The following is a 14,343-nucleotide window of genomic DNA, read 5'->3' as shown; positions in this document are numbered from 1 at the left end:
GTTAGTTTTATTTTTTAACAAAAATTTAGGAAGAGGGAAAAGCCCCTTTGAGTGATACAAATACAAGATTCTTGGAAGTTATTCCTAGAATTGAGTACCAAAGTACGATACAGCGGTGGGTAAAAAGTGCTTTCACATAACCTCAAGAGTCCCGCAAGTTTCCATCCTGGGTCCGGTGTTATGGCATGTCTTGTACGACGAGATGTTGAGATTGAAGTTCCGACACATGTTCCGACATTACGCAGGAGGTCCGAAGATGTGAAATTGACCGCTGCCCACTCGATTACAGTTGTAGAAGAGTGGATGAGCTCCAGGAAACTGGAATTGGCTCACCACAAAACTGAGTTGGTGGTTGTGACCAATTGGAAGTCCGAGACGCAAGCGGTTTTCATGAGCACTAATGTCAAAGATTATTGATTCATAGGATCTCCACGGACCACTGAACTCTTTGAAGCATCGTAAAATACCATAGAATTCCATAAAATATAATAGGAGTACTGCGGGATACCATTAAGTACCATGCTGAAAAAAAATTTCGAATAGAGTGTGGGCATCTGCATTGGTGTTAAGAGACGAACTAGCCAAGGGCTGAAAGTCTCTTTAATAAAGACAAATCAATCAATCAATCAATCAATCTGCATTGATCAGCTCATAGATTTTTTTTTATTTGAAAAATAGCTAACAAATCAAATAGAAGTTATTTATCTAAAAATTCGAGAACTGAGCTGATCCTCAGTTTCTGTCCTGAATGAAACACTGGCAAGATCTGCAGCAATTGAAAGCATGTTACGCTACACGTCATAAGCATCCCGTAGGGTAGTCGTTAAGCATCGCCGTTTAGGCATTACTGCATCCCGTTTCAGCGCCATGACGATAATTACACAATCAACCTTCAAAACACCACTCTTTTGACAAGCAAAATGGTCAATACTCTCAACCGTATTATCGAACCTTGAAAATATTGCCCCAGCAAATTCCTTAGAAACCCGTTGACGAAAAACCCTTTCCGTAAAACGCTTTCCAGCTTTCTCTTACTCAAGGTCGGCTTCATGTTCAGAGATCCGGCGCACAAAAAACAAATGACAAACTGCTAAAAAAGGCAAAATAGAAAGCGCCCACCAGGAGTCACCGGTCTCACAGTCAAAGGCTTATTGAAGACGCACAAATCATCCAAAAACGAAGCGAAGGTGTGCGGGTAACCCTTCGACGGGGTGCCAGCTGTTTCGAGTCTCAAACCGAGTAACAACCGGGTTGCGTAACTAACCGGCTGACGACGCCGACCACCGACCGGTGAACGGTAAGCGCAAAATAAGGTGCAAAACAGAACTTTTTTTTTCGTCACTGCATTTTCACTTGGCTCAGCGGGTACAGACAGGGCTAGGTGAAATCGATGTCGTGTTGTCATTTGTTTTGGGCAAATTTTGACAGACGACCCGGCAATTGATGTGCGATAAAAGAAGATCTCGAATGTTGTTTTTTTTGGGGTACCCACATTCGAAAGCGTTCTCTTCGAATTATGTATTTAGCTGATACGAAGTACAGTTGTTAAATAGGTGAGATGCAGGCTAAAAAAGTGACTGTGCTGACAGTCTGACTTTACCTCTCCTCGACTGATTGAAACGACTGGAATTTTATGGGTGATTCCTCTGCTTTCGTAAATTCCCCTTCGCAATTCTTTTGGTAGGGTAGATGAGGGCAAAACGAGCGTGGAACGTTTACTGATAGTTCCATTAGTTTTATGAGAGTTTATCACAAACATCAGTTCTGTTGAGATAGTTAAGACGGCAATCAAAGATTGATAGATTACTTAATCACCTCACAAGTCATGCTTATGGAGCCCTCGCCTCCCCTATACTACTGGAATGAAAGGCCCATATTTGACCACAGCACACATCCCCGAACCAATGCAGTGGAAGGAAAATTCAAATTGAAATCGAACTTATTTATTTCGTTGATCGTTATTGCAATGATTAAACCGATTGCCAATGACGATAATGGGTGCCGGAAAAGGCATGGCAAACAGCCAGCGCAAGCCAAATCCCGCAGCCAGCTTTAATCCACTTAAGTGCGTAAGAGAAGTGGTTTCCTACACTGAAAAACAAGAAAACTCAAATTTGAGTATTTTTAAACTCACTTTTGAGTTCTTTTTTGCATCCTATTTCATTCGCTCTCTTTGCTGTTGTCAAAGAGTGAATAGCAAAACAACCCAACTTTGAGAGTTCGATGCGGGAAGCCAAAATTGAGTAAGTGACATAGAACCGAAAGTTGAGTAATTTTAACTGATGGTTGAGTAAAAAGAACTTCGACTTTAGGTACTTTGGCCGAATACGCCTAAATGCAAACTACCTACCTCAACATCGACTTCATCAACTCAAAATTGGCTTCCCGCACGCAACCTCGAAGTTGGGTGGATTGAACTCACTTTTGGGTACTTTCGTTTCTCCGTGTACGTTCCAACGTGAGTGCGTGTGTGTTTGTATGGATCTTAAGCTGGAATTTTAATTCAACCGGTTCGACCCCGGTATCATCGAGATTCCCTTCTTCGGTCGATCGGTTTGATGGGTTTCTTCATAGCTGGTAATGGGCAGGATGAGAGAAACATAAATCATTGGCAGTCAATTCTGGTCGTAGGTAGGTTGTTCGTAGGAAGAATGAATGGATAAATGTAGAGCAGAGAAAGAGATGGCAACGGCCCATTCAAAATGGCTTCTCGATCGCTGCTAGTCGGGTTTTTACACAGTTTGTTTTGTGTTCCTCCGCTGACCAATGGCCAGTCAGTGCCGTATGCAAATAAATCACCTTACCGAGACTGGTGGAAGAGCAAACTGTGAAGGTGTGATGGTGGGATAAGGTTTCTGGAGCGTAAAAGTATGATGAGACGATTCAAAGTACGTTTGAGAAATAATTTCAAACTGAAGTCTTTTCAACTGACTTAGAATATGACTGGAATGCATAAGTACATATTTTCATAAAATCTACAAACGCAAAGTTTCAATTATTCATTTTAGGCCCTCACAATTATTCGATCAATAATCCAAATGAATATTAAAATTTTTAAGCTTCCGTACATGCAACTTCAACTTTTTTTTACAGGAAATGTCATTTGGGAGGAATCCTCCAGATAAACATATATTACTTCAGATATTCTTCTAGATATGCATTCAGAAAATGTCCCAGCAATTGCTTTAAAAATCGTTGAGTTCTACCAGATATTTTTCCAAGAGTTTTTCAGAAAAGTTTCTGAAAAATTCTGAAGAAATTCTGCAACAGTTTCCTGCGAAAATTCCTTCTAAGCATATCATCAGACAAAAATCACCACAGAAATTCATCCACAGCTTCATTTTAACAATTTTACAAGGAATCATTTGGAAATTTCCTTCAGGATTTAATTTAGAAATTCCTCCAAGTACTTTTTTATGAATTCCTTAAGGCCGACTCTCCAAGAAATTTCACCAAGAAGTATCTAAAAAAATCTGGCATGGACTGTTTTAAAAAATCATCAAAGAATTTCTTCAGAAATAACTCTATAGATTTTTTTTTCAGAAGTCCTCCAATGATTTTTTTTTAGTCCTCTAGGACATGCACTCGAAATAGTTCGAATTCCTAAAGAAAATCGTGCAAAAATTGCATCTCTGAATTTCATTAGAATGTCCTCGAAGAATTCATTTAAAAATTTTTCCATGGATTTCTTCAGAAATTCCTCCATTAGTTTATTTAGGAACTTCCACAGGTTTTTGTTTTAGAAATTCTACCGGCTTTTACAAAGTTTTCCAGGGATTTCTTCAAGTATTCCATTACAAAATCTTTCATATACTTCATATACTTACTTAAAATTGCCCAGGGATTTTTTTAACAAAAAATCAGGGAATTATTTAGCATGCTTTTAGGGATTCCTTCAGAATTTTAACATGGATTTTTTATGAAAATCTTATATGAATTGCTTCAGGGATTTCTCCTGAGTTCCCTTCTTAAATACCTACCTCTAAAGTTTCCTCCAGCAATTTCTCTAAGCATTCTTTTTTTTTTAGAAATTATTTCTTGTTTTTTAAGAAAACTCGGAATTATTTTGGGAAAAACTTCCCACGGAAATTATTCCAGCTATATTTAAAATTCCATCAGAAATTTCATCGATTTTTTAATTATTTTTCCCAAGGATTCCACAAGAAACTCTGAGGATTCCTCCGAAAACTTTTTCAAGCATTCCTACGGAATCATTGTACTTGCCTCACAATATACAAATTCATGCAATGGCAGGCAAAGGAAGCCCTTGAATTAATAACTGTGGAAGTGCTCAAAGAACACTAAGGCGAAGTACGGCAGGCCAAGTCCCTGTGGGAACGTAGAACCATAAAGAAGAAGAAGAAAAAGAAGAAGATATGCTATCAGAAATAACTCCTATGAATTGATTTGGGATGTTTCAGATCTACCAAACTATTCCAAAGAGTAGAACTTGAGCTCTACACACGTAATAATAGTCATAGCCGCTATACAGAGTAACGTTGCATTTGCAATTAAAACTACTGGACTTACTTGAAGGCTGAAATAAGTTGTTGTATATTTTTGGAATATTCAACGCCGTACAAAATGTCCTTGAGTTTAGTCCTTGACATCTTCTTGAATTTCGCTATCAACTACAGCAATGTTCCGATTTTATCACGCCCTCCGCGCGTCAGTCCTTTATTTTTCATTAATTTTCTGTTACATTTTAGAGCAAGTGTTTCCTCTCTTCTTCAATATGAATGTTGAAAGCGTGTTTTGCAACGTTAAAAATATTAATAATGCGTTTAGATTTTGTACAATATTTGAAAGCATTTTTGAAAAGGGGCGTGATAAAATCGGAACAATACTGTATAACAACTCATAATCAACTATTATCAAAGACCGCCTTGTAATTGTACGGATCATTCTAAAATTCTTATGAGATATTCCACCAACCAACCATACCATACTACTCCGAATAACAGAACATCAGGAAAATACTCGCATTAAAAAAAGAAAAAAAACTTGTACAGATTGCTTTGGATGTTCTTCATAAATTCTTTTCTAAACTACTCCAGGGTACTCTTAAAAATTCTTCTACATATTTCTGAAATTCTCCCACTGGTTGCCTTAGAAAATATTTTCAGAGATTCAATTTCCGGGTGATTAAAAAAAAACTTACACAATTTTTTTTTTCGGAAAGTTTTCCAAGGATTTCTCCAGTAATTCCCACAAAAGTTCCTTAATGAATTTTCTAGTTTCCTTTAGAAATTTTTCCAGGTATTCCTCCAGGTATTTCACAAGGGAGAGTTCTCTGAGAAATTTCACAAAAAATCATCTTCAAAAATCTTTCATGGACTGCTTCAGGAATTCGCCCAAAAATTTCTTCAGAAATGACTCCAGAGATTTATTTTCGAACTAACTCGAGGGATCACTTCAAGATTTTTTGAAAAAATCTTGCCTGGATTGCTTGAGAAAATCTTACCCGATTTTTTTCAGAAATGTCCCAAGGGCTTCTATCAGAAATTCTTTTTGAAAGTTCTCCAGAATTTTCTCGAAGAATTCATTTAGAAAACCATCCATGGATTTTTCTGACATTCCTCTATGGATTCTTTAACAAAACCCTACTGGAGCAGGTTCGTTGGTTTTGTTTTTTTTCAGAAACTTTCCTGGATTGGCCCCAGTCAACCAGTGATCGTATAAAATGTTGCATAAGATGATAAAGCGGAGGCGATATGCGTACATTTTACATGCGTCTGGATGGAGGCATGCACGCATATGGCCTCCACTTTATCATCTTATGCAACATATTATACGATTACTGGTTGTCTGGGGCACTTTTCTTCAGAAAATAGTTTCAGAATTCCTTGAAGTATTTCATTACAAGACAAACTCTCAACTCGCAATTTTAAGAAAAAAATCTCTTGGAATATTGGACCAAAGTTTCTGTCATAACTCGACAATGGGTTCCATCAGGAATTATCAGCCATTTTATCAGTATTTCTCCCGGGGTTCCTATAGAACACGTTTCAGAAATTCTTGCTTAGGGGTTTCAGACAAACTGTCGAAAAAATCTTCAGAAATTCCTTCAAGGATTTCTCCGAAAATTCCATGAGGAAATTCTTCCCGGATTCTTTTAAAAAGTTCTCCAAGTATTCATTTGGATTTAGGGACTTCAGGGATTGCTTAGATTTTTCCACAAAGGATCTTCTAAAAAATTTCAAATAATTATTTTGAAAAATCTTGCATGAATTGATCCAAAAATTCCTCATTCCGTCAGAAATTTCTACAATGGGTTCCTTTTAAAAATCTTACAGGGATATCTTCAGAAATGTATCCAGAGCAGGGACGTGCAATTTCGAAAGGAAAACATGACGCGCGTAAGCTGTAGCAAATCGTTTCCCATGCGACGGGACTGCTGCGATGCTTCATAACTCACACTGCAACACGCTCGTTCATTATTGCTACTGAAACAAGTGTGTTTGAAAATTGAAGTGAAACACTTTGGATTTTCGTTTCAATTGTGGGTCATTGAAAAATTTCAATGTGCTAAAAACACTATTTAAAACAATTTTTCAAATAGTGGTGCTCGCCAATAGAATGATCATTATGTTTTATGAAAAAGGAACACAAGTTCGACCGCTTAAATCCAATTAACCGGCGCCCGTAACCATTGAGAGACTAACGCGCAAGAGTGAGGCACTACTGCTCTGCCGAGTGAAGCACAAGCAACGCCACCCCGAAGAGAGACTACCGAGTACTACGATGAATGAGAACGTTTTTCGAATCGAAAAGAAAGACTCGAATAGTGTGTCAAACAGATAAAGTGACTCATTCAAATTTTGCATGAAAGTGTATCATTGAAACGAAATTAAACGCCCCTGATCCAGAGATGCTGTTTTCAGGAAGTTTTCCAACAGTTTCTTCAGATATTTTTAAGGATGCAAACCGAAACCTCTCCAAGTATTCCATCAGAAAATCTTCCAGGAATTCATAAGCAATATCCCAGAAATTCCTCTAGAGATTCCTTCGGAAATTTATCGTGGGATTGTTTTATAAAATCTCCCATGAGTTGCTTCGAAAGTTCCTTCAAAAATTTATTTTCCGAAATTTCTCTGGAGATTCCTTCAGATTTTTTTTCAAAGCATCCTATTAACAAAACCACAAAAGATTTTTCCAGTAATTCCTTAATTGATTCCTCGAAAAAAATACTCAAAATCCTGAAGGATTCCTTTCAGAAAATTGTCAATTGTCTTGATTATAGACGAATCCTTGTCGTTTTGACAGGTCTACTGCTCGATTGGAACTATGGGGATGACAGCTAATCAACTGTTCCAATTTTGACGTTTCTTCTCCTTGTGTCTCCAGCCTTGTTAATCTAGGGGATCATTTCTGAATTTCTTCCAGGGGTTCCTACTTGAAAACTTCCATGAATTGTTTATCAATAATAAATAAAAGATTCATCTGGAAATTTTGTTAGTGGATTTTTTATGAAATTATGCCAGGGATTCCTTCAGAAATGCTTGAAGAATTTGTTATGAAGTCTTGCTTGGACTGCTACAGAAATGTCTTTTGTATTCACTTCTTAATGGACACCCTAAGCAAATGAATATGTTAGGCCTGTATAGCAGACAAAAACTTAACATATTATCAGTTGGCTCACAACTTCAACTTGTTTCCTACGTATTTCAATCATTTACAGCAGGTAGAATGTCATCATTGCGAAGAAATAATGAATTGTAAACCGTGTATTTTTTGGGGCTGGCAGGAAAGGTACGGGGCGAAATGGACACCCATCGGGGCATAATGGACACCCCTCCATATTTTATGCTGTATCTTTGATAATATCGACCAGTTAAGTAATTTGCCTACGGAGATCAATACCACAGATATAATACTCCATCTTAGACGAGTTTACATAACATCAAAGTTAAATAAATAAACTTTAGGCTAAAATAATCGGATTGATTTTTTCCACACTCTCTAAAACGCCTAACAGTATGCAACGCGCATACATCCATTCATAATTGCCAGTGTTCATTTCGCCCCGAATCGACTACAACATTGAAATTGCTATTTTGAGTAAGTTCTGATAAAAAATATAATATTTCAACCATTGCTAAATCTGCGTATACATGTAGATATGCTAACATTTTATTTGTTTTATGGTGGACACACTCAAACACGTGTAGTAACTTATTTGCTGCTGCTTCGAAATTATAAGAAATCCACCATATGAAAAACATATTTCAATTTCAATGATATTTTCATTATTTTGAAGGAATATTAATGATATTTTTGATAAATAGAACAATGACTTGTTCCTTTACACTTATGCATTAAAAGTTTTACATAAAAGTCAACGGTTTCGACAAAAACAGGGGTGTCCATTTCGCCCCGGGTGTCCATTATGCCCCTAATCCCCCTACCTCTAGAGTTTCCACTATAAATTTCTAGTATTCCACTAGAAAACATTAAATAGACTTCTTCAGATTTTTTTTCCACAGGTTCTTTCTAAAACGCCTTCGGAGTTTCTCTCGGAAAATCTGCCACGGATTCCACTAGAAATTATTCCAGCGATACCTTCAGAAAATCAGAAATTCACAATTCATTCAACAATTTCTCAAATGTTTTGTTTAGAAATCCCACAATCGATTTCTTCGTTAATTTCTCCAAATAAGTTTATAAAATATTATCACAGGAATCCCTCAATGGATTCCTTATAACAATTTTTGAAATAGTCCGGTTTTTTCCCAGAGTTCGTTTCAGAAACTCTTCCAGGTACTCTTTTAGAAAGGTTTTAAGAAAAAAAATGTAACAAAAAAGAATCACACCAAATTTATTCAAGATTTTATTTCTCCAGAAATTTCTCAAAAAAAAATCTTGCACGGAAAGAGAAGAGAAATTCCTCCCCGAATTTCTTCAGAAAATTTTCCAGGGCTTCCTTCAGATATAGGGTGACATTGGGTATTATCGGTTTGTTCTCTTCATCATGGGGGGTTTTTGTCAGCCAAATTGCCTGAAACATGGCCATATAATTCACATTAGTGTGGAAGGATTTGAGGCTAACTTTGAGTTCAATAGTTTTCAAAAACCTCCCCAAGACGAAGAGAACAAAACGGCCGAGAATAGGTAATTTCCCCTATTTCTAAAAATATCTTCAGAATTTTCTTGAAGGATTGGTTTAAAAAACCCTCTATGGATTTCTTCAGACATCTCACCATGAATTTCTTCAGAATCTTCAAGAGATTTATTTTTCACAAATTCTTCCACAGAGGCTTTTATAAAGTTTTCCAGGGGTTTTTTAAAAAAACGTCTAAGATTCCTCCAGATTTCTTTAAATATTTCACCACAATATCTTCGATTGACTCATTAAAAACTTCTGCCAGGGATTCTCACTGAAAATTATCCCAAGATTATTAGAACCAATTCAGGAATTCATTCTGAATTTCTGTATTAGGATTCCTTTAGAATTTGTTCCCAGGGATACCTTTAGATTTTTAAAGGATTTTTTTTTTATGAAATCTTGCAAGGACTACTTCAGACATTTTCCTGCGTTGCCTTCTTATTTACTACTAGAAAGCGTTGAATAGGCCTCCTCATAAATTTCTCCACGCACACTTAAAATAAAGTACCGTATTCAGCTGTTCTATTTTCGGTAAAAGTTCAAATTACCGATTGTTCAGCAAAACATTACCGAAGTTCGGCGAAAAATTACCCAACGTTCGGTAAACTGTACTTAATCGTCGCTAATATCTATCGAACGTTCGGTAAAAAATAACTGAACTTCGGTAAAACTGTGCTGAACTTCGGTGATTCAAACTTTTACCGAAAATAGAACAGCCGTACAAGTGACTCTAAAATAAGTGTGTGGGTTCTTCAAAAAATCCTTTTTCGAACTCTCTCGGAAAATCTTCCACGAATTCCTTCAGAAGCTTGATATCGTCAGAAACTAGTAATTCCTTCAGATATTTCCTCGATGTTTGCTATATAAAATCTCTGAGTTTGCTTCTGAAATTTTTCAAAAAACTTCTCCTAGGATTCATTCATGAATTTCTTGAAATGGATTCATGGATTCTTCCATGAATTTCTTGAAAAACTGCTTAATGCATTTATTTTGAGATTTATACAGGGATTCTTTAAGAAAATCTCATACAGATTTCTTTAGAAATTATTCCAATAGTTCTTCAGCAACTCTTCGCGGTGTTATATAAAGAATTTCTTCGTTCTTCATAAATTTCCCCAAGGGTTCTTTAAGAAATTCTTCAACGGATTACATCAGATTTTTTTTTATTTAACAGAGATTTTTATTAAAATTCTTCTATACATTTCTCCAACGGTTTCCAAGATTTTTTTTTCAGAAATTCTTTTAGGCCTTCATACAGCTTTTCCATCACGAATTTCTCCAGAATTTGTGGAAATCACTCAAAGGGGTTTTTTCCCTCTTTCAAAATTTTTTATTTGAAAAAATAAATAATAATAATAATAATTTCTCCAGAAACTTTTTCAGAAATTTCTCCAAGGATTTATCTTGGATATCATTGAAATTTTCCGAAATGTCTCCAAGAATTTCCTTAGGAATTCCCGCAGAGATTTTTGCAGAAATTGTTCCAGGAATACCTGTAGACATTATCTCATGAATTTCTCCGGATGCTAATTTATGTATTTTTACATAAGTGCTCGTCCAAGAATATCTTTAAAAAATCTCCTAGGATTATTTCAAGGATTCAACAAATCAAATTCTGCAGAAATGTTTCTTAGGAGTTTCTGCAGAAATTCCTATCAAACTTTTTAGTTTGGGAAAATTCACTGGGAATTTGAATCAACTTGATAAGACATTTGTTCATAAATACCGTCAGGGATTTATTAAGAGACTTCTTCAGAAATTTATTTAGAATTTTATTATATCCAGAGTCTTCTTCAGTATTCCAAGGATTTCTTCCGGAGTTTAAAAAAGAGTTTTCATAAAAATATTTTTCCATGGAGTTTGACTGTTACCTTGATTCAATTTTTATTCTTCATTTCCATGCTTACGAGCCCAAAGAATGAAATAAGAGTATTCGAAATTGATCACCACAAATTCTAAACGGATCTATTTATTTAATAAATAATGATACAATTTCACCCATTAACGAAATCAAAACAATCAGCAATAATGCCACTGCTCAAACAATAGCAGAAATTTCATACCATATTTGCAAACACGGAAGCCGCACTTACTGCACTACTTGAAGCTATCATGCCATCCCGTTGGAGAAAATTATGATATGAAAAACAATCCATTTATAAGCTTCATGAACGGTGGTGGACCTCGTTCTATCGCTCGTTTGCCTGTCAGTAGTGGTTCGTTGCGCTTCGGTGCGCTAAGAACAATCATGCAAATGATGCAAACGGCCCCCGAACGAGGTAATTTAGCAATTTTGTTACATAATTCAGGCGCTTGGGATTCGATACAATCTGCAAGCGGGGGCTGTCGCCGCATTGAGTGAGGAATTTGTACTAAATATAAAATATTTTCGAAATGCGAGAGAGGCTTTCCTATAAGTTATAGCAACAATCAACAACCACTCGAATGACAGACTTGAACAAGATTGTGTTATAGCCTCGTACAGTGGCAGACTTCTTAAACCATGCAATAGCGCGCACTGCACCATCATCATCGCGATAATTGTTATTGCCCATCAGTTGGTCATTGAGCGGACACAGAGTAGGTATTCTATTACAACCGACCGACTGACTATCACCATCGGCATCGGCAGACAAAGGAATTTTAAATGTGGTGGCATGCGTGTTTATTTCTATATTTGCACCTAGCCAAATAAATCAGAATTGGGATCATTATGCGCACTTGAATAGATACTTTCCACAGACATGCTATTTCATTTTCCTTTGAGTATGTGATGTATTTACATTTATTTTGCCTTTTTAAGGTAAAAGTATTTGTTTTTCTTCTTGATGAATAGTTGTTACAGTTTGCTTTACATAAATCGCAATTCGATGAATATGTGGCCCATATTTTAAAATTACCATAACCTAAAAAGTTTGACATTATACAGAACCCTATCTTTTACCTAGTGCCTTTTTCAACTATGCACTAGCTTGAATTGAAAATGATAAAATTTCTATTCGTTTTAGAAAGGTTTGTTTATTTTTATTTTTTTTATTTTTATTTTTTTTTTTAATTTTTCATTTTATTTTTATTTTTTTATCTGTATTAACGAAATTTTTAGCTCTAGGCTAGTTCATCTCGGGACCCACACTTTTCTTCCCTTCCGAAGGAAAAACTCACATTTCTCGGTGTGCCTCCATTAAGAACAAAGAAACCATTTCCAGAATGAGAGCAAAGGCGGCGCAGAGAGAGAAAACGACTCCGTCGGGGATGGTTACCATGGAAACGGGGAAATGAGAAAATCGCCCCTATAAAAATCTTTCTTAGGAAATAAAACAAACGCCATCTGGGAGATCGGAATGGGGAGGGTTGGGGACGTCTTTTTTTTGTCGGGCGAGATATCGGGGGGGGGGGGAGTTTATCGGGAGTGGGATTCGATCCCAGGTCCTCGGCGTGATAGTCAAGTGTTCTAACCATCATACCAGGTCCGCTCCACAGAAAGGTTTGTGTTGATGTACATGAAACAAGAAAAAAGAACATTCTATCATGTTTATTCACGAAAAAAAAATATTAAAAAGTTCTGCCATGTTGACATAACAATTCAAAGATATAAAAAACAGGAGTTCTGAAAATTAGTGCAAAATCTGGAAAACCTCAGATCAAAATTAATATATTGACACACATTCGCGCCGATGTTGGCACCTCTCCGCACACATTCTGCTCCCATTGAATTTTTATTGTTCAATAAAATGGTCTACTTTTATGTGCTTGTAAAAAACATTTCTACGACTAATTAAAATGATAAATATTGCCGTTTCGTTTGTGCCCCGGATTCTTCTGAGCGGCTCTGTTCAGTCAGTCAGTCAGCCACATATGCTGACACCCGAGTGATCATCATTGAATTGATGGATGACAGACAGTGTGAGTATGTGCGTTGAGTCTCGCATCGTTTCTATCACTTTCACTCATCGACGACGTATCTCAAGAGAGCAATTCAATGTCAGCAAAATAACTGAAAATTATGATAATTATATATAAGACTCGGAGCTATGGCAAAAATCTTGGCGTCTTTTTGACGTGCGCTGGGTTCATTCACTGATCGGAGGGGAATTCAGGTTTGCAGATGAAGGAATCCTCTAGGGAGTTGTATCCTGATTCCAGATGGTATGTTACGATCATTTTTATTGAGTGTCTATATAGACAGACAGTCATTCAAAACGACCCCCACACAAGCATACGTCGACAATAATGGCCGACAAGATGAGAAAAAACGCTCGTAACGCGGTTAGCTACTCGATACAGTCAAGGCCATTTGCGAGTCTGTCATTTGAATATGAGCTGGTCCTTTTCTCAGTGGAACGGCCAACGAAAAGGATCCACCAGCAATCAAGAATCAAGAGCGGGGCCAACCAAAATGCTTATCTCGCCCGACAAAAAAAGACGTCCCCAACCCTCCCCATTCCGATCTCCCAGATGGCGTTTGTTTTATTTCCTAAGAAAGATTTTTATAGGGGCGATTTTCTCATTTCCCCGTTTCCATGGTAACCATCCCCGACGGAGTCGTTTTCTCTCTCTGCGCCGCCTTTGCTCTCATTCTGGAAATGGTTTCTTTGTTCTTAATGGGGGCACACCGAGAAATAAGACTAGACAGCGATTGTATGGGTATCGAAATTAACGAAATTTATAGAAATGGCTATCGCTTGCCCTCTAAATTGAGTAGAAGATTGTTTAATTTCCGTAAATTTAGTACCCCTTCATTGTCTTTCACACTTGGGCAGAACGGTTTCGCGTATCGAGAATCCTTTAGGAGAGCAGTAACCAATATTAAAATCAAAATCTCCATAAATATGGGAATTAAAATTCTATTCCATCGCATCGCTCGCAGTGAGGCGAAATTTAGGAAATAAATTTGAATAAATTAAGCTTAACTTTCAATCTTCCAGCGGCGCGGTGCCATCTTCCTGGTTTGGCCAACCAATTTCGGAATCACCTTGGAAGGGGGACTACACAGCATACCCACGGGGTGAATTGCCGTCGTTTGCCGTGGATACGTGGATGGAATAAAACATGTTCCAAAGGTACCGAGAGCGCATGTAATATTCAACACATCCCTCTCGAAGCGAATTCACAATATGATAATGTAGCCACCCCTGTGCTTAGGACAGTGAATGCGAAGCTCTCACTTTGCAGTCGTTATCACCCCATCCAGAGAGGAATGGAAACGACGGCTTCGACACGGGTGGGGGTGGTTCGCC

General features: G+C 37.1%; 1 protein-coding gene across 7 annotated transcripts in view; it reads right to left on the bottom strand.

The window, feature by feature from the left end:
* The window catches only part of LOC109412880 (homeobox protein abdominal-A homolog), a 105,898-nt gene that overhangs the window by 72,624 nt on the left and 18,931 nt on the right, over positions 1-14,343 (bottom strand). The gene's annotated exons all lie outside the window — the stretch shown is intronic.

Source organism: Aedes albopictus, chromosome 1, assembly GCF_035046485.1.
Source record: "Aedes albopictus strain Foshan chromosome 1, AalbF5, whole genome shotgun sequence".
Lineage (NCBI taxonomy): Eukaryota > Metazoa > Arthropoda > Insecta > Diptera > Culicidae > Aedes > Aedes albopictus.
The sequence above is the reverse complement of the archived record's forward strand: the minus strand, read 5'-3'. Positions and strand labels throughout refer to the sequence as shown.